Below are 23,148 nucleotides of genomic sequence, written 5' to 3' on the forward strand. Positions count from 1 at the left end.
GAAGGAAAATCTTTGAAAGGCAGAAGTCTAGTGAGTTAAGCAGGACATAAACCAATAGTCTGTGCTCTGTCAAGTAACAAGGTTAGGATGTAACCTTGGGCTAATAATTTCTTTCTTATTGTGCCTGAAGTAAAATAAGGATGGTATCTCCCTCCTGTGTCCTGTATGAAAGAACAGAAAGTTTTAAAGTATTGCTTATATATTAGATGTTTGGCTGAGAAAGCTTTGTACTGGACAGTATAATTCTTGTTGTAGGTGAATTGCAGAATTTAAGATATTGTATTGAAATAATATGAACATGTAAAATAAATAAAACATGAAGTATAGATAGCTTACAGGCATTACAGTTGCTTTAGATGGTTTTCCGTCCCTTCTTTTTGAGGTAATAGCCTAAAGCACACACTTCCTTAGGATGAATTGCTCATCGCACCATAAATCCTGGTACTAAGTAGTGGGAATGCAGTATTTGACAGTATTAACTTGGTTGGCTACTGAATAAGAGCGTGTAGAGTTCAAATGGACTGTTAGTGTTTATGGTCCACCAGCTTGTACACCAACAAAAAACCATTCTGTTTATTTGCTCCCCTGTTTCTTCCTCTGGTTCTGTGCTAGAAACCAGAAAGGAGGGAACCTAGTCAGGATGATGGGTCTAGTCAGAAGAACTATGTACTGACTTCACGCTCACCTTTATGGACTATCAGATATTCATTTCCTGCCTCAGCTGGCATTTCCATAAACTGCATCTGATAAACATTTCACAGGCGTGTGGTGAGTCAGGTGCCTTTAGAGTGTAAATGGGGATAAAGAAAACTGCTGTGCAAAATACTGCCTTGAATAGATACAGAATAGTTGACCAAAGAGGTCCTGGCATGAGTCAGATTTTCATGTGGCTGGAAGACTCCTCAATATATTTTCACTTTACTTCAGTTTTATTCACACACAGCCATGAACATTAAGCTACTTTGGAGAGCTCTTAGCATTAAATGGGTAAACTGAGACTACAGTGCTTACTGCTGGTGCCATTTATGTTGGATTATGTGTTAGGGCCAGATGAGAAAGCCATTTCCATACATCTTTAGCATTAAGCATATGAATGGAATGATTGACATCACTGTGACTACATAAGTATTTTTAAATGTTTGAATAAAGCATGTGCTAACCCAAGGGTTTCACTAAGCAGTTTGTGCACACTGCAACCTAAAACAAATAATTATTCTGCCTTTATTGGTCAAAATATTTCAGTACATGCTTAATTTTAAGCTGGATGCATAGTCCCAACTGCTATCTATGGGACTATTTATGTGCTTGTGCCTGAAGCTAAGCATATGCTTAATGAACTGCTGAAGTCGAGTCTGACAATAAATGAGGCTGCTGGTATCCTGAAGGTACACCTGCTTCGTTGGTATCTCAACCTTGATGGAATTGGTTTATACTGATATATTTTACTCACGTGTTTTACTTCTCAGTTGCTGTGGATAGAGGACATACAACACGGTCAGTGACAGTATTTTCATTTGTCAGGGTTTTCCTAGATGTACTTTTTTTTTTTTTTTTGGTCTAGATAGAGAATATTTAATTTTTGTAAATCCTAGGCAGAAATATGGCAACTCTAGAGTCAGCAGTTCAGTTCAGAAGAAACGACTTGATGTGAATGGGTGGTATGTTTTGTCTGTAGTTATTCTTCTAAAATTATTTAACAAGCTAGAAAGTGTCTTCAGAACTGCAATGTCTTTCACTCAGTACAGCTTTAATTGAATGAAAGCAAACCTTTTTTTAATATCGTGTTATTTACCAGAAGTACTGAGTTTTGTTTCCTATTTCCATTATAAAGGATATGAAAAATATTGTAAAACATTTATATTTAAGCAAAAATACTTCAGAGAGTTTTTTTTTCCTGAAAACATAGAATAGAAGCAGTCAGAAAGCCTTGAGAATATTATTATTTCTGCTGAGCAAATAAAAAAGATTTCTTACTTTGCCACACAGCACATCTACTTTGTGTTTTTATACATCCGTAAAGCTGAATTACTAGTGAAGCAGGTGACTTCGAAAATACACAGCTTACTATATAAGTCAGTTCTTTACACTTTTCACATTATGCAGATAAAGCAGGGTTTGTGTACAAGGGTGGATATAAGTAAAAATTTTTCTATGAATATACATTTACTTTGTCATGTGCCTATGGAATGAAACTTCACATGTGGAATAGAAAAAAAAATAGTGGAATCATATCAAAAGAAATATAATTGCAGGACTGAACAGAGGGGATCTAGAAAACTGTAGAGAACAGAGATTTGAGAAAAAAGAGAGCTGAATGATTAAATACTAACCATAAAATTGTTATTAGGAATGTACATAAGATGAAGTTAAAGCTTAGCATAAGGAATAAGTAGACACAATTTCTAAAATGTGACAGATAATAAGAGGGTGGAAAAAAAAACCCAAAGGAAATTAAAAATAGAGATATGGTAAGAATCTAAATGAAAAGTTTAAAAATATGTATGCTAGCAAATACTTAGCAATTATTTTAAATTGTTATCAATTTAAAGGATTATCAACAGAAGTTGTAGATTCTGAGGGAATATTCTGACTTGTTTGACACTATAATAATGAAGGGAATATACTTACGGTGATTATGTCTCTAATTAAATGGGATTATTCCTGAATTAGGCTTCAGCTTCTCTTGGTTAGTCCTGTGATACTTCACTTACTTTATTCTACTCATAAGATGATAAAAAAGGAAAGGTCAATAAAAATAAAATAGAAAGCTATGGAACTAGTGAAGACTGCAAGAAAACTCAATTTCTAGGTACCGAATATAGTCAGCTAATGGAAGTATTTACCATGGGAACTAGCAGACCCTCCATCATTTGAAATGTTGCAATTGAATGCATTCCTTTCTGAAATGCATCATTTATTCACAAATTGTGTGTCTGATGAAGAACTTGTTAAGATATTTTTCTCTGTGGGAAGATTGGCAACCACAGCTATTGTGAAGGGAAATATTCTGTCACCGCTATTTCAGAATAGCTTCTTGCATTGACATGCTGTTGCAGAGTGACATCGTTTGCATGTCAGGATAGTGACTATGTAGGCGAGAGCTCCTACAAAATAGCAAAGTTCCCAACGGGTATGCCGGTCTATTTCTATCACTAGGCAAAGCCTAGCTAAGATGTCCCACATTTCACGTGCTTGGTAGCCAATGGCATCTGTGTTACTTATCTTCAATACCTTGATGACAAATATCTCAATTCTTCTCCAACAGTTTTTTTACCTACTTGAAAATTGTTTGGATACCATGGGAGGAACAAAGTGTTCCTTGTCCTTGAAATCTCTAATTTGCAGAGTGAAGTGTGAAAAAATATTGCTGCATTTTCTTTTCTTAACACTCTTCTCATGTGTTTGCTACTGGGCTATTGGAGATCCTTTTATCTGAACAAGCACAGTAAATCTTAGGTCTTTTGCTCTTCTTTACTGTGGTTTAGCTATCCCTAGCACAGCTAGCATTACTAGTTATTAGTTACATTCTGCTGATGGATAACTTTGTCTCAGACACTAACTACATCTAACAAGCAACCCCTTCGTGACTCAGATACCCCAAATAACATGGAATTTCATTAACTCCTTGAAGATATTGGTAAAAGTGAATTTAAATTGGAATGTGATCTTGTTATTTTTCTTGTATGTCTGAGCTTTGTTGTACTTCTCTAGAGCTAATGAAGATGACAACTAAGTACTATGATGTACATTAAAATCTTTCCACATATTAACAACATTTTTATTTATACAGCTGGATCTACTGATGACCCAATTATATATATTTTCAGTTTCTGATATATCTGCTTATTTGTCTTTCTGTCCCAACTGCTATGATAGGCATTGATTATAAATACAAAAGTAATATAAAACAGATTAAAAAAAATTTTTTTTCTCCTCCTTTATTCTTTGAATATCACAGTAAAAATAAACTACAAGAAATATAAACCAGAGAAATATAAACTCTTCTGTCATTTTCTTTTTTCCTGGAAATTGTCAGCTCTAATTCTTACTACTCCTGCATTTGCTCTTCTATGCAAAGAAGGATGTGGATCCTTCACTTTATATTTATGCAGTACAAAAAAACAATATATTAAATAACTGAATAAGATTAATTAACATTATTAGACTTCACACAACAAGTACATTTTGAACAAGTGCAGGAAAATCAATGACACAGAGGAAAAGATGTATCCATATGGTAACTCCCAAAATATGACTGAGTCGATCACTACTCAGAAAGAACACTTTAGTTATATTTTGTAGAATATTTGATTTATAATGCAGGTATTTGACTTTAGTTCATGCCGTATAGAGTGGAGGCAGAGTGATTATGAACTAGTATGAACTATTCTTACTCCCTTCCCTCTCTCCTAGTTCCTCTTCTTTTCATCTCTTTTGTTAACAACAATGTTTATATGCCTTCATAATCAGATGAGGATATGAGCTCTCTGCTACCATGAGATCTCTACTATTATGAGTTAGGTGAATCTCAAAGTTTGTTTTTGTGTTGGTTAGCTCTTGCTCTTTGAATGGTCTCAAACTTTGCCCCTTTCAGTGATGGTATGCTCTCTGTTGGCATGAGAGCCAGAATGCTTTTCTTTGATCTGAAAACATCAAGGATCTGATCAAAGGCTCCAGAACGCGCAGCAAAGAAGAAAGAAGTCCAATGAATGAAAACTGGAGTTTGTGGGATCATCCTGACCATCAAGGCAGGCTGTAGGAAGAATCAGGAAAAAATAAATCATCTGCTGTAGTGAGCCTTGTGACCAGAAATAAGATAGGATGCAATGTGTAAGCTTGGAAATTCGTATTTATGAAAAAAAGCTTATGGAATTACAGTGAGGCAGCAGATGCAAAATTCTATTTATTTATTTATTTATTTATTTATTTACTTATTTTCCTGTAGTAAAATGTTGGTAAATTTTATAGCTGATAATAACCAGCATACTCTTGGTAGAAGATGATCAGATCAGGAAAAGCACAATGGCTAAATGTGGGCCCTGATGGGAGGCACCCACACAAAGTGATGAAGATGGCTGATATCATTGTGAGGACACTATGATTATCTTCCCATGGCCATGGTGATTCAGAGAAGTGCCGGAGGACTGGAGGAAAGCAAATGTCACTTCTATGTTCAAGAAGGACAACAAGTGTAACTGAGTGAACTGTAGGTTGTGGAGTCTCACCTTGATCTCTGAGCAGGTGGCTGAGCAGTTAATCCTGGAAATGTAGAATAGAATCATCAGGAGTATTCAGCATGGATTCCACCTAAGGGAAATCATGTTTGACCAACTTGATAATCTACAGTGAAATGACTGATCTGATAGATGTGGGGAGAAGAGTGGGTGCTGTCTACCTGGCCTTCAGTAAGGTCTTTGATTCTGTCCCCCACTGGATCCTCATGGACAACCTACAGATATATAGTTTGAGTGGGTGGACAGTGAGATATATTGAAAACTAGCTGAACAGCTGGGCCCAGAGTTTGGTGAACAGTGGAATAAAGTCTATTTGGAGTCCCATAACCAGCAGTTTATCCCAGTGGTCAACACTGAGTACAGTTCTATTAAATATCACCCATGATATTTACTTTTTTTAAGGCCATGTAGTGAAAGGACAAGGGGAAATAGTTTTAAACTGGAAGAGGTTGTGGAAGGTTGTGGATGCCCCCTCCCTGGAAATATTAAAGGCCAGCCTGGATGGTTTTGCACTTGGGCTTCAGGAATCCCAGGTATCCATACAGACTGGAAGGAGTGGTCCTTGAGAGCAGCCCTGCGGAGAAGGATGTGGGGGTCTGTGAAGACAAAGCAACTGGGTCTAAGCGTTACAACAGGAAACTTTTTTTTGATCCACAGAATCACTCAGAATCAAAGAATGGCCAGGGTTGGAAGGAACCTCAAGGATCATGAAGCTCCAACCCCCCTGCCACATGCAGGGCCACCAACCTCCACATTCAATAGTAGACCAGGCTGCCCAGGGCTCCATCCAACCTGGCCTTGAACACCTCCAAGGATGGGGCATCTACAACCTCTCTGGGCAGCCTGTTCCAGCACCTCACCACTCTCTCTGTAAAGAATTTCCCCCTGATATCCAACCTAAATCTCCCCTCCCCCAACTTAAAACCATTTCCCCTTGTCCTGCTGTTATCAACCCTTTCAAAGAGTTGATTCCCCTCCTGTTTGTAGGCTCCTTTCAGGTAGTGAAAGACTGCAATGAGGTCACCCCGCAGCCTTCTTTTCTCCAGGCTGGCAAGCACAGCTCTCTCAGTCTGTCTTTGTAGGGGAGGTGCTCCAGTTCCCTGATCATCTTCGTGGCCCTCCTCTGGACCCTCTCCAACAGCTCCCCGTCTTTCTTGTACTGGAGGCTCCAGACCTTGACACAGTACTCCAAATGGGGCCTCACAAGAGTGGAGTAGAGGGGGACAATCACTTCCCTGTCCGTGCTGGCCACCCCTCTTTTGATGGAGCCCAGGATACCATTTCCTTCTGAGCCACAAGGGCACTGCTGGCTCATGTTAAGTTTTTTATCTATCGAGACCGCCAGGTCCTTCTCCGCAGGGCTGCTCTCAAGGACCACTCCTTCCAGTCTGTGCGGATGCCTGGGATTCCTCTGGCCCAAGTGCAAAACTCTGCACTTTGCTGTGTTGAACCTCATCACGTTCAGCCAGGCCCACCTTTCTAGCCTGTCGAGGTCCCTCTGAATGGCATCCCTTCCTTCTACCATGTCAACCGCACTGCTCAGCTTGGTGTAGTCAACAAATTTGCTGAGGGTGCACTCAATTCTGTCATCGATGTCATTGATAAAGATGTTAAAGAGCACCAGTTCCAACACAGACCCCTGGGGGACATCGGTTGCCCTCCCCTTGTCCACCAATGCCGTCACTCCATCATAGAAGGCCACCGGATTGGTCAAGCATGACCTTCCCCTAGTGAGGCCATGCTAACTGTCTTGGATTACCAGCATGGCTTTACCAGGGAAAAGTCATGCTGGAATGGGGCTTTGAACAACCTGGTCTGGAGGGAGATGTCCCTGTCTATAGCAGGAGGTTTGAACTAGATTATATTAAAGGCCCCTTTCAACCCAAACCATTCTATGATTCTATTATCTGAATGATGGGGAAGAGTATACCCAAAACAAGCTTGCAAATGATGGAAAAGTTGGAAGGCATGGCCGCTACACAAGAGGGTTGTGCTGGCATCAAGAGGGACCTTAACAGGCTGAAGAACTGGGCTGACAGGAACTTTATGAAGTTCAAAAAGGAGAAATGCAAAGTCACGAACCTGGGAAGGGACAAGCCCAGGCACCAGGACATGCCAGTGGCTGACCAGCGGAAAACAGCTTTGCACAGAAGGCCCTAGAGGTTGCTGTGGGCACCAAGTTGAACATAAGGAATCAATGCGTGCTTGCTGCGACAACAGCTAATAGTATTCTGGGCTCCATTAGGAGTTTTGTCAGCAGGTTGAGGGAGGTGATCCTTTTGTCAGATCATCTTCATGTAGGTTAGGATTAAAACAACAACAACAGAGAGATATTTTCTTGATTATTTCAATTTTAAGGAATTTGCTTTGTGTTTTCCATGTGACACCTCAAAAGACTTTCCAGTAAACTGGAGGAGAAAGAGGAAAAATGAGAGTAGTTAAATGCAGCAGAGATATTCAAAATCTGAATTATGGTCTCCGCACACCAGTAGTTTCTGTTGATTTTAGCTTTCTATTTTGTTTAGAAATCCCCTCCTCATCCACTGCAGGTTAAATGCCTTTTCCTAAAGAAGAAAGCCACCCTCAGAGATGGATGGTGATACCTGAAGGTAGGGGAGATAAATCTACCGCACTAAATGCTGACCCTGTCCTCGCACACCACAAGTGTGTGGCCCTCCTGCTATGAGCTATCTCACCTGATAGCTCCAGAATATCATTCTGTAATTCCTCCCACTCTGCTGTTTATCCCTCCAAACATTACACTCGCAGATGGTGAGTATCTCTCTTTCCCCTTTCCAATCATCATTTGGCCATGCCACAGCACACATAGTTAGTTCTTTTTAATCTTTCCCCATAATTAAATAAAAAGCCAATTTAAAAGGAACTGTAATAAACTTGCTTATTTTTATGTATTGCAAACAATTAATAAAGAAGGGTGCCATTTCAATAAGGACTTCAAACAAATGTTCTTTCATCTCCCAGCTCATGAGAGTGCAGTTGCTGCTGGGGAAGAAGAGATCTGTTCTGCCTGCTGACACTGGGTTTCTTATTCATGGTCATTTTTCATACCTGCAAAACAGTTTGTGGACTCTTTAAACAGAGAAATAGGGGGAGGAGGGAGAGAAGGTTGATAGGTCCACATTAGCTCATTAAAAACTAAAATACCATTTCTATTTTACATAATTTAACATGGCAAACTATTAAAAAAAAAAAATAAGGTGAAAACTGCAACCCCTAGGCATGCGTTTAAAACATCCTCATTTAGATGCTAATTTTGATTCCTAGTGTATGGCTGGTTAAAAAAAAAAGCCATTAACAAAGGGGCAGATTACTTAAAAGGCATTATTAGGCAAATATGTATGAGTTTTCTGATACCAAGTGGCCCTTTTATGACTGAATACAGCTGGTAAGTAGAGTGACATGGAGATATTTGTTTTAAAAGGAAAGAAAAAAACACCAGATTAAAAAGATATAAAAAACAATAATTATATAGAGTGTAAATCACACAGGTGAAAAAAATACTTTAAAATGCAAGTAGTATTTCCTCCTTTAAACATTTAGAAATGTGAGGCTCTGCAGGTGATGTGTATTACCAGCTGAATTCTAGGATATAGCTAACATTTAGGTAATAGTGAAGCAAACGTTAAAATGTTGCTATTTAATTCTAATCATATATTTTGTTTTGTGTGTTAGTAACACAAAATAGACAGAAAAGTGAAATGAGGAAAATAACAGGCAACATGAGAGGAAAGCGCATTCTTTCCAGCTGAGATTGAACTCATGACTGGCAAAAATAAGGTTATAATGATATTAAAATGAAAACTGTTCAGACAGAGAAGATATAAGTAAATGTAGTGTGCTGTATAAATTAAATGAGTAATAGAGGATGGGCAGATGGTTGCTTAACTGCATCACACTAAAAGAAAAGTGAACAGGTCTTCATTGAGTGCTCTCTTTCTGAACCTGAATAAAATTTTAACAGGAGAAATGCTAAAGAAATTTCAAGCCCAGATAAGAATTAAATTGGAAAAGCAGAGCTAATTTTGACTCTGTCTTGGTAGTCAAGGTAGTTGAGTAATTTCTGTGTTCTTTGTATATTACCCAGTTAAGAATAAGGTAGCTAAGACAAAACAGTTGATCACTGAGATCAATGTAGCCCCCAGCAGCCACAGAAAAGGCATTTCTGCATGGAGAGTCCATAGTGTTCTTCACAAGCCTTTTTCTTTGTATCCACAGGGCAGTTTTGATTTGTTAATGACGTTTAGACTGTAGAATTGCATCAGAAATAAGAGCAACTGTTTCCTTCCCTCCCTCAGATCTTCCCTTTTGCAGGAGACACTAAAACTCATCAAAACAGCTTCTCTTTATGCCACAGTTAAAGAAACGAAACCAAAGTAAAGCTGGAGTAGCTATGATGAGAGCTCAACTCACCAGCTGAACCAAGAGAGAGACGATGAACTGTTATGAAAATGGAATATTACATGAATACAGAAAAATCTATCCTCATGTGCTAGTAATCTTTTATACCTTCTGTCAATAATAAAACTACTGGAAAAAAAAATATGTATGTAGCTGCTCATGTTGCAGTTATTTGAAATGCACCAAGGCCATTAGTATCAGCAAAATTACATATAATCCTATTTAAATTGTTTGATTATTGCCTGGGAGCCTAAGTAAGCAGATGAATGATGAGTGACCAAGGAAGTCTTACGTGAAGTTAGATTCAAAATACTTCCCTCAAAAATTTATATTAAAAAAAAAAAAAAAAAAAAGGTGTTCAATATTTTTAAAGCTTAGCATAATTAAGTATATCTGGACACAGTGCTAGGGAACATGTTCTAGTGGCCTTGCTTAAGCAAGCAAGGGTGGGCCAGGTGACCTCCAGATCCTTCTAGCCTCACTTGTTTTATGATTCAGTGACTTATAACATACGTTTATTTCTTCCTCTATTTCATCCTTTTATGATGGAACTAAATAAACTGGGTACGCGTCAGACAAGACTGAAAAGTGTCTTAACAAATGTAAGCCTTTTTCCTAGCACAGCTGTAATAAGGAATTGGAAGTAATTTGGCAATATCCCACACAGCTGAATGCCAGCATGAGGTGATGAGGGAAAGATAGAACAGCTTATGCTACTGTTTTTAGTGTAGGTGTGTATTAGTTTTCTGCTGCGAGTCCATTAACTGCAAGGTAGAAATAGTTTATTTTTTATTTTTTTTTAATTTTTACTTATTTATTATTATTATTTGTATTGAAAGGTTATTGTGGTTATACTGTAAGTGAATGTGAGTTATTCAATTAGAGGTTTATATTCTAACTTCTAAATGTGCTAAGTATTTCAAGTTAATAAAGTATAGTGTAGAGAAATCCTTGAGAAATAATAAGTGTTCTCCTTTAGGTATTTATTAAAACTGAAAGAGACATTTTATGTGTATAGCTATGGAAGAAGAAATGTAATGTGCATGTCTACCAAATGAATGAAGTGGCTGCATGTAATACGTCTAAGCAAATGCAGGATGTGAAACTTTGAAAGTGTAAGACTGCAAAAGAATGTAACTTATGGAATGTAGAACAAGTGTGAAAATTATAGTTAAGTGAAGAACCAGTGGAAGTGTGCAGTAGAGAAAGAAGTAGGATGACCAGAACTGAACTAAGGGTGTGAAAAGAAGACAGATTTAACTTTAAGTGGAGGAAAGTCTGACTTTGCTTTGCATCAAGTGTGGAGAGAGATGAGTAAAAGACTGTAACTCTCCCCTGTATTTTTGTGAAGTTATTTTTGTCATCCCACCACATGGGAATGGGTAATCAGTGTTTCAGACAATCAGACAATCACAATGTTGAGTGCAGAGGAAGGAGGAGGGTTTGATACTGTAATTAAAAGAAGACCATTTAGTTATAAAATATTCCATGCAAATTTATTTCAATCTTTGTGTTTTGGGTACTCTTCAAACAATGGCAGACTAAAAAACAGTTAGATAAATTTATGTTTGGTGAGAATTTATACTGAAGAACAAGCTGAATCCAAGGTTCATAAATTGGCAGCTTATTTGGCTTCTACATTGTACATGAGAGCAAGATAACAAGTCAAAGAAGCAGAGTATTTATTGTTTCAAAAGTTCTGCAAAGGAGTTATGTTAGCATGTGCTTGCCATCCCAGCCCTCTGAGATTTACCATTACTCAAAACTTAAAATGTCAGTTTCATTTTTAAAATTTTTTTTGTTATGTTTTGTTTTGTTTTCCTTGCTCTATGTGCATGCGCGGGTTCTCCCTCTGTTGCAGGAAAATGGGAGGGTTTAGGAATAGGCCAAGAATAAAGCTTCAGTTTTCTAGGTCCTTCTCCTTGCCTAACAAGTCATTCTGATGTGGTGGTTGGGATTATTTGGATTGCAGCACTTGGTTTTGAGGTATTTTGGGGATTGGCCATTTTTTTCTTTGGAAGTTTTCATTTTGGAGTGCTTTTTAGATAACTGTTCAGCTAGGATCTCTTTTGTTTCCTGGTTGTTAAGTAATTATCAAAAAAAGCTGTGTTCTCTAGAGTGAGGACAAAAGAGTATATTATCTCTGCTTCAGGTTTGAGTGAAAAGGGTAAAAGAAGCAACAATTTAGCTGAGGCTAAACTAAGTAAGGACGAATTAAACAAGGGGAGTGAAAACTGAATTTCACCAAAGCTGCCGATACCAATGAGTGATTACTGTACCAGTTTACAATGAAATATCTAGAGATTCTGCTTCCTTTCAGACTGCAGTTTTTATTTCACCTCTCAAATAAGGGGCAAGTCCTGGACAGGAGGTCATTAATTTTCCCCTTCAGTCACCACCTCCTTAGAGCCACTAGAGTTAATAGGGCTGCATATTAATCAGGGCCTTCAATCCTCTTTGTAGGAGAAAGGCAAGAAGGAGGGGGTCTCTGATTTTACACCATTAACTTTAGGTGACAAATAAAGGCTGTTCTTCCTGCTGGGCTGTCACTTAGGATGCCTGGTTACAGCTGCACAGCTGATATGTTGTTTTTTTATGAAGTGGTAAAGATGAAGGAGGGTTAGGGCAGGATTTGTTGTGCACAATGCAAAGCTGAACACAAGGAACACATTATTTCCCTAAAACCAATCTGCATTTATCTGCTTTGTGTAATAAACTGCTCATATGTGGACATCTCAGAAGCATAACCAGAAGTATCTCTGCACTTGAAACAAAGGATGCTTTTCACACATAGATAATCTAGATTTCCAATTCCCTATAACAGTCACCAAGATTCACCTGCTTGTCCTCCAAAAGTCAAATTACCCTTTAAAAAAATCCTTTAAACTCTGTCACAAAGGCTGAGCCTGCGATGGGATGTGACTGTCCTTGGGGACGTTTCCGAGAGGCTGTTGTCACTGTTTCCCCTGCCATGATGTACTCGTGCTTTGGGGCTACATAGGGTGAGCAGAAGCAGAGCAATATCTCACTTTTTAAAATCCTTTTTGAATTTGACTGATTCTACCACTGTTCTGCTTGCGTGCAATGAAAATGACAAGTGAAAGGCAAGGTTTGGAAAATTCTGCTTGCAGACAGCTGACTGCTACCTGCTCACACTTTCCTTGCTGCAGAGATCTGGATATTAAACTGAGTATTGAAGTGGTGGTTTTGATTTCTCATGTCAAAGGGTCTCCCATTTTTTTTTTCTTCTGGAACTGGAAAGAATGAAAGCAATTTCTTGTAGCTGAGCTAGGAAATATGTAGTTTCCTTCACTGCTACTTAAAGAAGGCAGACATTTAGTAATCACCAAAAATAAGGCTGCTGGGGTAGATAGTCACAACACAGTCAGCTTGATTGGAAGAAAAAAATTTAATGGTATTCTTCATTTTAAACACATGAATAACACCACCCACTTCAATCCCAACTAAAGTCAGTGTTGCTACTTGTGTTAAGGTTAGGTAAAACTTAATTGGGGCTACCCTTAATGTGAGATAGGAAACATAATTAGAAAAATAAAAAAAAAAAGACAGAAATTCACAGAGTCCTTACTTAAGTACAAGACAAAATCCTTTTACGTTACTAATTTATTTACATTTAATTATTTTTCCTCAGTTGCCTGAAGGGGAAGTTAGAATTCTCTCACTGTGGAAACTGGAAGCCACGCTGATAATATGTTAAGTATAATTGATGATGGTGCTTACAAAAATATAATCATAAGAGTATTTTCCTGTTTTATATTAGCAAATTCCCACAATTTTTAAAGGTTTTTTTTTTTTTTCTTTTCTTTTAATAAAGGTATTATTTTCAAACAAATTTTATGCAGTTAGGTGCTTCTGTTTTTTTTTTCCTGCTCCCTAAAATGGAAAATAATGGAATGTTAAGTACAGTCAAACTAGTTTCATTTGTGTGTTAAATTACATTCTGCATTTAAGAATATTTAAAATATATTTAACTGGAGTGTTCTTTCAAAAAAGTTCACATTTCTTGTAATTGCAGGAATCAATCTTTTATTCGATGTAAAAATCAGTCCCCGATTAAGTTTGTCTTCATTCTTGGTTCCTCTCCATTTTCATGGGAATTATCAACATTTCTTTTTTTTTTTTTTTAATTATTATTTTAAGAAAGGCAATGACATGAGCTTCATACTGGCATTGCCTCTTGATCATCCATGGATGATAAATTCAGAAAGCAGAGGACATTAACCTGTTAATAATACCTCCTGTTTCTGCTACAAGTATAGGCTGGTAGATGAAAAGGAGAAATATTGATAATTCTCCAGGGTTTGCAAATGGTGAGAGTGGAGCCAAAAACTGAAACTGCCACTTGTCATGCTGACTGTTTCCATATGCTCTCCATTCCTCTGCCTTTATCTAGCTGTTGTCTGCTGGCTTCTTCTGCAAGATTTTGGGGATAGGGATATTTTTGCTGTTAAAACAGGAATGTTCTGGTTCTTTGAGTGGGGATTAAGATACCACTTCAGAACAAATGCTCAGTAGTAAACTGAGTATAAAGTTTTGAGTAGTTCATTTTTAGCCTCAATATAATGGGCAATGTGAATATTAGTCATTCTAATTCCAACATTTTAATATTTAGGCAGGTTCAAAATCTGTTTTTATTGACTACTTTTTTTTTTTTTTTTTTTGCTCATATACATGATCCCAATTAAAGAACGGGTCTCCTGCTGTTGGTGAAGCTTTGAAGCTTTTTTACAGTTAGTTAAATCTGTTAATTCCTTTTGAAGTGATTTCACATTACGGCTGCGAGTGACCATAACGTGTCAGGACAACAGATAATTCGGTTGTGCTTTAGAAAAGAAGTAGATGTTTTTAATCTACCTATCTATCTGTCTGTCTGCCTATCTATCTGTCTATCTATCTATCTATCTATCTGTCTGTCTATCTGTCTATATGTCTATATGTCTATCTGTCATTTCCTATCTCCTCTGGTAGGATGTCCTTGATAAGAAGGAATTCAGTGCATGGAGTTGACATGTAGTGAATAATTAACAGAATTATTAGGAATCACTCCAGATTTACTTCCACATGGATACAGCATTTATTTCAGAGCTTAGAAGGCCTGGGATTCAAATAAAGCCTTTTCCTGTGGCCTGCCTTAGCTCCTTGGGCTCGACTCAGCCACACAACTCCTTTTTTGTTGCTTCTTTGGTGTTTTAATTTCAGTGAGATGGCTGATTGGAGCTGCTGGCTAGATGCAGCCTGACCAAGCAGCTATGAGACCATCAGGTCCAGTTGTTAAGTATATCTAACAAAGGAGTAACTGGGCTTCTAGAAACAGAACTGGGACAGTTTCTATCATCCCAGTGGAAATTATATATGGATATTTAGATTTCTAATTTTGAGAAAGGTGACAAACTTGTTTTAAATAAACTGAATTATCACCCACAAGCAATGGACGGGGGGTGAATACAGACATGCACAAAAAGTTTTTGATAGAAAAGTGCTTCAGTAGTGAGAAGATGAAAAACCAGTTTCTTCCTGAGGTACATAGATCTCCTAATGCTACTGTTTCCCTGACCTGAAAACTCACTTTCTGTGAATGTCTTACGCTGCTACAGAGTGAGAATTTTTGAGAGGCAGAAGCCAAATTGCTGTTCGACAAGACAGATGTGGAGGCTACAATGAGGGATGGAAGTGAACAAGGATTCAGATGTAAATCTGGAAAACTTTAAGAAAGGGCTCAGTGAAAGGAATACTTGGAACATTTTGGAGTGGGGCTAGAGAAACCAAAGAAAGGAAAGAAATGGCAACAAACTTCTTCTAAGCTCCTGCCAACCATTTTATGGAAAAAGGATTATGCTTGGGTTCCTTGTATGTGTTCATGGGCAAAAAATCAGGAAAATTCAACTGATTGCAGTGAAAAAAAATACCTAGGACAAAGATATTTTGTAAACATTTGGATGCTGGTTCCTATGACAGCAAAGGAAAGTTGGCCACAAGGTAAAGGCAGGAATGTGGCAGTGGTGTAACTGCTCTTCTGGATGTGGGTACCAGACAGTACCAATGACAGCTTCAGCCCCATTAGACATTTATTTCCCATGAATCTACACTCAAAGATGTTAATAATTTACTGTTTTTAGTTTATAATACTGAGGCCTAAAGACCAAAAGGAGATAAAAAAGGTGATTTAGGAGCTGATCAGTGTCTGGTTGTCAACTGCACCATTCAATGATGAGCATTTAAAGGTGGAGCTTCAGGGAAAGTGCCAGGGAAAAATCAAGAGAGGGGAAAAAGAGAAATCGGAGGGAACAGCAAGTAGGGGCAGGTCAGTGAGGAGCAGTCAAAGTGGCTGTCCTGATGTCTACCCCATTAGCAGCATGTCTGGGACAAAAATAACAGCTGTAATAAGACCATGTTATTCTGCTACATCTTCCTAACAGACCAGATTTCAAGAACAGTCTTTCAGTTATAACTATACGAATGCCTAAAAAAATAATTAAACTATGCAGATCCACAGAATATATAAATCCTGATCCAACCAAACACTTCCCCATATGTTTAGCTCTAATGAAATAAGCATTCGCAGCTGTGGTGGCGAATGGTATTCTAGATATCTGTTATTCTGAAAATGTGGCAAGTAGTCCGAGAATGGTCATTAAAATGGGCATCATAACTGCATCAGTTTTTTTGTGCAGATTTTTCATGGTTTAACAATGTTTTTGAGGAGACTTTTCTAATACAAAGTATTTTAATTTGATAAACGGAAGCATTTCTTTTTATTCAGAAACAAATTGTTCAACATTTTTTTGGTTCTTTCCAGTTCTTTCTCCTTCCTCTCCCACCCAGTTTGTCTTTTAGCCATTTGGTGAGGCTGGTATAGCTTTATAAAACATTTTCATCTTCAGTAACTTTCTCTGAGAAGACTTAACACATTTTAATGAGTTTAAGTCCAAAATAACTGTTTAAGAATGGGATTCAAGGCAAAAGAGAGAATTTTATGGTCTGGAATAAAGGCAACACAGGCAGATCAACAGGAATGTGGCAGTTTATCTCCAGTGGATGCAATAAAATGTGTCTGCTGCCCTGTACCATTACTCAGTCAGCATATGGAACAAATAATTCACAGAGATCTTATTTTTAACATATTTTAAAATGCTTTTCAGCATATTCCTTTGACTTCCTATGGCTTGTGAGGTCAGTATTTCTTAATTCAGTATGGGGAGCCTATCTTTAGAGGCCTAGGAGGGGAAGAAAAATGGCAGATGAGAAATTGGAAGCACCTATTTTATAAACATAAAATATTTCAGCTTTAGTGTCCAGGAATCATGGATAATAACCTTGGGCTAGAAATGGAGTGCCTTGTAACAAGAAAAAATGTAAGTCTCTTATTTTTAGCCTCAAGGAGTCTCATGGTTCATGAGATAACGTACCCTTAAACCCTTCATAGACTTAAAGTTATTTGTGCTGAGGACAGTGTGATTCCTGTGTTGAAACTCTATGTTCGAAAAAGAATACCATTTTTAACGGTACATATTCAAAACTCCTAAAAGGTTTGGATGGGACTGAGTAGTCTCAGACAGAGATGGATTAGCGGGCAGAGTGAAGGAGAGGCATGATTAATGCAGCTGCATTAAAAGATGCATGATAAATGCAATTTATCACACGGCTATCACCATCATATATGTGCTATATAATTTAATATTAAATAATAGTAGGAGGCTTGTTACCAAATGGTAGGAGCACGGATGAGTGAGAGGGTGATTGAGAGGTTTGAGTTAGAAGTGATGTATTCACTGATAAGAGTGTAAAGGATTATAATTGTAAAGGGGCTACTGGGTAATGCAAAGTAATCAAATATTTCTTCTTATATTAAAGTGATTTATTGTTCTTTCCTGAAATTAAAGCTGCTCAAGGCATTTTATGCTTAGAAACCAATTTTGGGAAAGGTCTTATCCAGTTCTAAGAAGGAAAAACATGTAGGGATGAATAATCCTGCTCTACATAATTGTTCATATTCCTGTTACATCCCACAATTTCATGTGAGGAAGTAATAAAAATAACAAGAAAATTGTATTATAGTGCCTGAGCCTTTCCTCTACTTAAGTAATAAAACAGTAGGACACAGTTATGTGGGATGTTACTGAGAATAAGTAGTAACTTTAAAGCTATATATATTTTTTTGACCAGCCATTTGCCTGTCTGACATGAGAAGGCTTGCATTTAATTGTCTCCTATGCAACCAGACGCAACTATTTTGCCTTGTTTGAAGAACTATTCAGACTGCTTCAATGTTCTCTTGTTCATATTGTAAAGTTTTCTAGTAAAAGTCAAGGCATATATTCCTGTTTTGATTGAGAGGTGAATGTTTTATTTAATTGAAAGTGTAGCCTGGTACCATTGAGTTGGGATCTTGAAAGAGCAATAGATAATACCCTTTATAGCTTCTTAAAAGAATGATAAAGATGCCCTATTTCACCTTCCTTTCTATCAGTAAAACTTTCATCTGCAAGACAAACACCCAGGAAGGAAAACACCACTACCTTCTTGGGCAAGGTCCAGTGGTATGTTCTCTTCATTATATGGCAGGACATGGAGTTAACATCTATCAGTGCACCAGTACTGGAGAGCATCTTGCAGGGAGGTGTCTGACAGCCTCCCCTCACTTTTACAGCCTGGAGGATCAGCTTCTAAACTGGCAGGCTGCAGGAGAATGGCCAAAGAGAAGGTCTAAGTACAGGTGCCCTGTCCACAGGCAATTGCTGTGCTTCTTATATGAGGACTCCAGTGCAGAGAGAGGTTGGCACAGTGTCATGGTACTTTTTGCTTCGTGTGGTTTCTGTAGTGGAAAGCCACAATGGAAACAGGATAGGAACTGGGGCATATGTTAAAAGTAAAGACAAAAACTCCACTCTGAATCCTTTAATAATATGGTTCTTTTTTCTCTTACAGTTAATCTCTTTTCCCCACCTGAGGCAGCTGCTAAAACATTGTGCCTTCACTGGATATAGTATTCCTCAATGTCTGCACTACCCAGGCAATATCTTAATCTGGGATTTTTGTTGTATTCTGAAATATACGCATACTAGTAGGATGAGTTTTGTCCTTTGCACAGAGCATGCCTAAGACTCCAATGATACGAGGAGTGAGAATGGTTTTGCCCTTCATTATCACAGTATTTTTGTAGTGATCCAATATCTCAAGAAGGGAGAGTTTCACTGGGTGCTTTTGGCTACTGCAAGGAAAATGCAGAATATTTTAGAATCTGGGTTCTTAAAATTCCAAAAAATGGCATAATTGCAGTCAAACTGGTAGTGGTGCCTGTTAACAAGAAGATGTGAAAACAGCAAAATGCAGTAGATGTTCACACCTGAAGCTGCATGTAGCCATGTGTGGTTAACAATTGTAGCCCTACTTGAGAGTTTTGGACATTCTCTGTGGACTGAATGTTTGATGAGAATAGTTAGCATTGAAAAAGTTTTAACTACGTAGATTCCAATAGATGTGTCTCTGTGAGGAGTGGAAATAACTAAAAAATCCATTTGCAATACATTTTTGAAGGTTTTAAGCACTGAAGAAAAGCCCTAGTAGCCTTGTTCTATGAAGTCTGATACTACGTTTCATTAAATCACAAAATCATAGAATCATTTGAGTTAGAAGGGATCCTTAAAGGCCATCTAGTCCAACTCCTGTGCAGTGAACAGGGACACCCACAGCTACATCAGGTTGCTCAGAGCTCCAGCCAGCCTGACCTTTAGTGTATCCAGGGATGAGACATCCACCACCTCTCTGGACAACCCATTCCAGTGCCCCACCACCCTTAATATAAAAAACTTCTTTCAGATAAAATGGAAACTTCCCCTCTTTTAGTTTGAAACCATTTTTTGTGTCCTATTACAACAGACGCTTCTAAAGAGTCTGTGTCCTGATTTCTTACAGGGCCCCTGTAAGTACTCAAAGGCTGCTCTCACCTCTCCTTGCAGCCTTCTCTTCTCCAGGCTGAGCAGCCCCACTCTCTCTGCCTGTCCACACAGGAGAGATGTTCTATCCCTTGGATCATTTGTGTGGCCCTCCTCTGGCCACACTCCCACAGGTCTGTGTCTCCCCTGTACTGAGGACTCCACATCTGGCTGCAGTACTCCAGGTGAGGCCTTACCAGCACAGAGAAGAGGGGCAGGATCATTTCCCTTGACCTTCTGGCCAAGTTTCTTTTGATACAATCCAGGACAATGGCTGGCCTTCTGGGCTGTGAAGGCACATTGCTGACTCACATCTAGCTTGGCATCCACCACTACCACCAATTCCTTTTTGGCTGTGCTATGCTCCAGCCTTACATCCCCCAAATGACTTACTGAATTCCTAAACCTCCAGGACATTTACTGGGTATAAGACAACAACTGTAGAAGAAGAAATCTTGTCAGTCCCCAGAAATATTATGATCTTCTTCTAGGGAGCCATCCTTATGATCCCCCTTCTTTTGGTTGCCTTCTTAGTTTTGGGGAAAGATCTAGCCCTATCTGTCCATCATGCTGCTTGTATTTAACTAGCCCTTGCCTGGCCATTGCTCCTCTCCTGTTCTATAATAACATTCTTAGGTACAAAATGTTTTTGGTCCTGTGGAGATAGCATGAATTTTTTTTTGATGTTTTCATTTATATTGTTAATGTTCAGAAATTTTAATAAGTGCTCTTGTTGGTATGGCCAAGCTTGTTTTTACATGAATCTGATAATTATTATTGCCAGATTTTTTAATAATAGTAGTATTGTCATTGTACCAATCAAACCACTCAAGTGGTAGTAGATAAGCATGAACAAGTGTAGGTACAAACAGTGCATAAACATGATGAACCATAACAGAAAGGTCTTAAAACCCAGGATATTGAGCGTTGTGTCATTATCTTAGAAATGAATATTTTTATATGATATTAAGCTTCAGTGCACAAATCATTCGTTCTTTCTCTGAGTTACAGGCAAGTGAATTTCTACGCTCTTTCCCTGAACGACAGTGCTTAGAAATAAACTCACTTTAATATTAAAATGTGAAATTATAGTTGTGTACATATATATTGTTTCCATTAAAATGCCTTTGAGGTTTATCACCACTCCATATGACAGTGCAAAAGCAAAGAAATAATTGCCACTTAATTTCAATAAATGTTTAAAAAGGCAATCAGAAATAATCAAAAATTGCCATCTATTTTGGTAATACAGTATGATATTAAACTTAGAAATAGTATCTGAATTCATGAGGTATGTCAGGAAGTTATAGTTCTGTTTATAGTCTTTGTGGAAATAAGCATCAAGCATTAGTTTAACAATAATAGCCCTCTATGAAATTAAATAATTGTTACTGAATGACGTACTTAAACATTAGAATCTTCTTCTTTGATGTTTACCTGGAAGAATTTTCCATTTAATCTCTTTCTACAAATAAATGTGGACAAGTTACCATTTGTCCTGTTTAGAGAGTAAGAAATATATTTAACTAATACAGTATCTATCTTCATTTGGATAGAACATGAGACAACAGAATTTGGAAAGCTTGGAGATGAAATTAAAACAAATCATTTAAATAGCTTAATTGACTGAAAGTGTGAATAACAGATTGCAAGTATTTTCATGTATTCACAAATGTATTGAAGTGGAATTTAACATTCAGTGGATAGAGGGAGATTTCCAAAATCCCACAGAATTTGTTATTTTCATTCTTGCTCTGCAAAAATATTTAATAAAATGGCTAACCACACATACATGTATTATGTTCTCTAGTCTTTGAGGGACACAGTATTTGTAACCCAGAATAGAGACTTTGAAGTTCTTTCTATGCATCCAAGCATGTCTTTGTGAGTCTGCAGCTGCCATGATCCGCATAGCTAGGACCAAAACATTTCATGTCTGTCTACCAGTGACCATCTCAGGTCTGCCTTGGGTATTCAGAAAGTGTGGGATTCAGCCCATGAACAAAATGCTGATTTGGCAATAACAACACTCCTCTATTCCCAGGGCAAAACTTCCTTTTACTTCTGCTGGAGACAAGGCCAGGCTCTAGATTTTCAGTTCTGACTCCTGGTTGTGAAGTTACTCATAATGTCACTAGAGATTACAAGTTGGATTCAAAGGTTAAATGGAAGGTCTATCCTTGCTTAAACCACAAGAGAAATTTTGTTGGTCCTTGCTGAGTACTTAAGAAATAATGGCTAGCCATAAACAATCAAACATCCTGAGCCAGAGAATCCCTAGGATTGCCATGAAAGGTTGTACTGCAATGTAATAATGGTGACAAGTGATTGGTAAATGAAACAACTAATTTGATATCTCTTTCTCATGGCTTTCGTACACTTCACATGTTTGAATCATTAGATATCTTTCATATTTCTTCAAACTGTCTTGTACTGTACTTTTCCTCTTAGCATTCCTAAATGTTCTATTAGCTATAGACTTTTCTATATTTATTAAATCTCTTTCTATTACTATTGTTCTTCTCATAATGAAAAAGAATTGTATTTTTTAAGTGACATTATTCAGATACATTTATTCATAATATAACTGTTTTTGTTTATGTGCAAAAATTAGAGGGAAATAGAGCCAACATTTTAAGTAGTTTGAGTAGTAAATCAAATCAATCCTGTTATTCTATAAAGCACGGAAATCACAGCTTCAGATGTCACAAGTGCTAACATGATATGTCATCCCAGGACTTACGGCTCTAGAAAGAGATACTTTTTACACTTACTAATCCGAATCTTGCTATGCTGGAACATCATTATCTATATTTTTATCGCAGTTCACAACTAGATTTAAATTTAACATCTAATTTATTGGAAACTTAGCTTGTGAAATCTGGTATTTTTCTTTTTTTTCTTTTTTTTTTTTTAAAAAAAAGGAAGCATGAAAACATGCACTACTTAGCTTCTACACTGTTTTATTTTTTTCACATTTTCATATGAAATATCACATTGGAAGGAATTTAAATGCTATGCCTGGTATTATCACTAAAAACACTTCTTCAAGCCATGATCATACAAACACCAATTCTATTAACAAGAGAGATGACAATTAAGAGGAAACATAATTTAATATCATAGAATCATAGAATATCCAGAATAGGAAGGGATCCATAAGGATCTTCGAGTCCAACTTCTGGCTCCACACAGGAGCACCCAAAAGTCAGACCACATGTTGGAGAATGCTGTCCAAATGCTCTTTGAACTCTGGCAGCTTGGTGCCATGTCCATTGCCCTGGGCAGCCTGTTTCATACCCACCGCCCTCTGGGGCACAACCTGCCCCTAACCTCCAGCTGCCTCTCCACTGACCCAGCTCTATGCTGTTCCCTTGGGCTTTGTTGCTGTCACAGAGAGCAGAGCTCAGTGCTGTGGTCTCTGTGCTCCCTGTGAGGAGCTGCAGGGCTCCCTTCAGGTCTGGGCTAAGCAAACCAAGGGGCCTCAGCTTCTCCTCATATGTCTTCCTTGTTAGAACCTGAACTGTCTTTGTAGCCCTCCT

This window comes from Lagopus muta, chromosome 3, assembly GCF_023343835.1.
Source record: "Lagopus muta isolate bLagMut1 chromosome 3, bLagMut1 primary, whole genome shotgun sequence".
NCBI lineage: Eukaryota > Metazoa > Chordata > Aves > Galliformes > Phasianidae > Lagopus > Lagopus muta.